At 46.4% G+C, this 3,154-nt stretch overlaps 1 protein-coding gene across 4 annotated transcripts in view; it reads left to right on the top strand.

The window, feature by feature from the left end:
* Window positions 1-2,563: 2,563 nt before the first annotated feature.
* Window positions 2,564-3,154, top strand: part of POLD3 (DNA polymerase delta 3, accessory subunit) — an 83,895-nt gene continuing 83,304 nt past the window's right edge. For all 4 annotated transcript variants that reach the window (XM_055091658.1, XM_055091656.1, XM_055091655.1 and 1 more), the window contains exon 1: window positions 2,564-2,823. The gene's annotated coding sequence lies outside the window, so the exon portion shown is untranslated. The remainder of the gene's footprint in view (window positions 2,824-3,154) is intronic.

Genomic DNA, 3,154 nt, shown 5'->3' with positions numbered 1-3,154 from the left:
AACCCGTGTCCCCTGCATCGGCAGGCGGATTCTCAACCACTGCGCCACCAGGGAAGCCCAGGCTCAGTAGTTTTGGCGCACGGGCTTAGTTGCTCCGTGGCATGTGGACTCTTCCCGGACCAGGGCTCAAACCCGTGCCCCCGGCGCTGGCAGGTGGACTCTTAACCACTGCGCTACCAGGGAAGTCCCTGCCAACTTTCAATCATAAAAAAATCCATAGCTTTTGAGCAAGAGAATCCTGAAACAAAAGAGTATACTGATAATTCCATTTCTGTGAAGTCCTGGAATAAGCTTATGATGATAATAGAAATTAGATGAGTGGTTGCCTGGAGTGGAGGGGAGGGGAAATTGACTGCAAATAGGCATAAGGCAACTTTCTAGGGTAATGGATATATTCTATAACCATGAGTGATTGGGGTTGGGGTTACACAGTATATTTGTCAAAGCTCCTCAAACCGTGCCCTTAAAATGTGTGCATTTTATTATATGTAAAAAATACCTTGATAAAGTTAAGAAGACCTTATCTCTTAATAAGTAATTGATTTAATGTGATGTATAACTTTTAAATATTTAGACTTATAGTATATGAGCCCCATTGTATTTTTGGCCTGGGCCCCAAGGATAATGCCTTGGTTTCCAGCAAGAGTACCTGAGCAGATGGTGGTGCTGTTACTGAGATGGGGAAAGCACAGGAGGTTTAGCTTTGTTGGGGGCAGGGCTGATATGCAGCTGGTACTGGCCAGATCCATTGGGAAAACCGCTGCTACTCTGAGCCCCTTTGCTCTCCCAGCTGGCTGGACTTTCCCCTGGGACCCTCAGATCCTCCCACTCTGCAGCATCTAAATAGTTAATACCTGGCACAGCTATGGGCCTTTAGGATGCTGACACCGAGCCCTGGGCACCTGTTGGTGCCTGTGCCCTAAATATTTTTAATATCACTGCTGGTGGGATTGGGCAAGGAAGCATGTAAATCAGAGTTCATCTTGGGAAATGCAAAGTTAGAGATGACTATAAGATATCCACGTGGAAATGTCAACACAATATTATGTAAATGGACAGAAGATGAGAAGAGAGGTCTGGGCTGGAGATGGAAATTGTTGGCTCCCCATTGCCAACAGAATCGAGTCCAAACTCCCTTAAGCTTATCATCCAGCTCTCACCTATCTTTCCAGCTCCATCCCCTTCCATCTCCCTGCCAGGACCCCTGCCATCTTGCTCCTTCCTGATCACTCTGTGTTCTAGGACATGCTATTCCTGGTCCTCTGCCTGGAATGCCCTACCTTGTCTTCTCTACTGGTCATTCTCCTCCTCATCCTTCAGGGCTTAGCTCACATGTCTCCTCCTCCCAAAGCCTCCTGCTTCCTTGTCTGCCCTCCATAGCCCTCCATGTAGAGGAGAGTACCCTGCCATGTGCACTTCTGTTTAGATCCCTGCCTTCTGTCCTAGGATGTCAGCTCCTCCAGGTCAGGATGGGGTCTGGTGGCTCTCTGGGCCCAGCAGAGACCCTGATATGGAGCAATCTTCCAGTAAATACTGGAGTGGATGGTAATACAGAGTCCCAACTGTATTCACCACAGCCCCACCTTCACTGCACAACCTCTGTGCGTGTTGAGCCACACATTTAGACCAATTAACTTGCTCTTCTAGAAAGAATAGGCTCCTTAAAGGCAAAGACCACGCCTTCCACATCACTCCTCACTCTCTCTCAGCCTGAGAAAGAGCCCACAAATGAAAAGAATGGAAGAGCCTGGTCAGATGGAATTGACTCTCAGCCTGGACTCTCATGAGCTGAGTGACCTTGGGGGAGTTACTTAATCTCGCTGAGCCTCAGGTTTCTCAGGTATTAAGAATGGAGATAACAATACCTACCTCATAAGGTGGTTATGAGGATTGAATGAAATAGTGCCTATAAAAGTGTTCTGCGGTTACCAGAGGCTGCAGGAAGGGGGAGTGGTAGTTATTATTAATGGGTACAGAGGTTCAGTTTGGGATGATGACAGTGGCGATGGTTGTGCCATCAAAGTAAATGCAATAATGCCACTGAACTGGTTACTTTTAAAAATGACTAAAATGATACATTTTATGTTATGTATACTTTACCACAGTAAAAATAAATAAATAATATCCTGAGTAAAAGAAGCCAGACACACACAAAAAGCATGGTCCCAAGTACCCAGTGGGTGATCTGTGTGTCTGAGCTTCTTTCTTCCTTCCCTCTGGATTTCTTTTCACCTGGGTTCCAGGGCCACGGCCAAGAGGCAGGATGAGGGAGTGCATGCCGGGAGGGAGGGAGGAAGTAATTAAACGTTCAACGAGGATCTGGTGGTTGTGAGGTCAAAGCCAGGATGGCCCACTGGGAAGGCCAGGCATGAGGAGGTGGGATGCCTCCCTGCCTGGAAGGAAGAGGATATCCGGAGGTCAGGGATGACACTAGTGTTTTTGGCCATGGGAGAAAAGTGACATATCTAAATTAAGGAGGAAAGGCGGGCAGGAATTGCAGGATGTCTATATTGGCCTATGTGGTAAAAATAAATGCTTCTGGAAGTAAATACGTATGTAAACAAAAGAGTACAGATTTTTTTTTTAAGCCTCCAAATCCACCTTCTTGCTCCACTTTACCAAGGACAAGGGCAGCATAATAAGCTGAGAAGGGAAACAAAGATATTTCTAGATTCCGGCTGCTATGGGGAAATTACAAATGAGGTCTGACGCTATGTTTGTTTCTTTTTCATTATGAAAAATACCTTGCCTGACATGGGCACCCTGCCACCGTTGGGAGAACCGTGAGAATCCAGTTTGTTCCAAAAACACTGCCACTGAGAGGTGAGATCACAAGGTAACATGGTTTTCCCCCATGGCAGCCCAAACCAAAAATAAATCAATGAATAAATGATAAATAAATAATCTCCTGGGAGAAACACTGAAATAGGAATCAGAGCACATGGCCTCTGATCTGATGCTTTCATATCCTAGCTGGGTACCCTGGGGCAAATCATTTCCCCTCTCTGCACTTCAGTTGTAGGGCACGTCTACCGCTAATATTCTATGGGTCTAGGATATACTTTTTTTTTTTTTTTTTTTTTTTTGCTGTACGCCGGCCTCTCACTGTTGTGGCCTCTCCCGTTGCGGAGCACAGGCTCCAGACGCGCAGGCT

The sequence above is a fragment of the Physeter macrocephalus genome, chromosome 16 (assembly GCF_002837175.3).
Source record: "Physeter macrocephalus isolate SW-GA chromosome 16, ASM283717v5, whole genome shotgun sequence".
NCBI classification, from domain to species: domain Eukaryota; kingdom Metazoa; phylum Chordata; class Mammalia; order Artiodactyla; family Physeteridae; genus Physeter; species Physeter macrocephalus.
The sequence above is the reverse complement of the archived record's forward strand: the minus strand, read 5'-3'. Positions and strand labels throughout refer to the sequence as shown.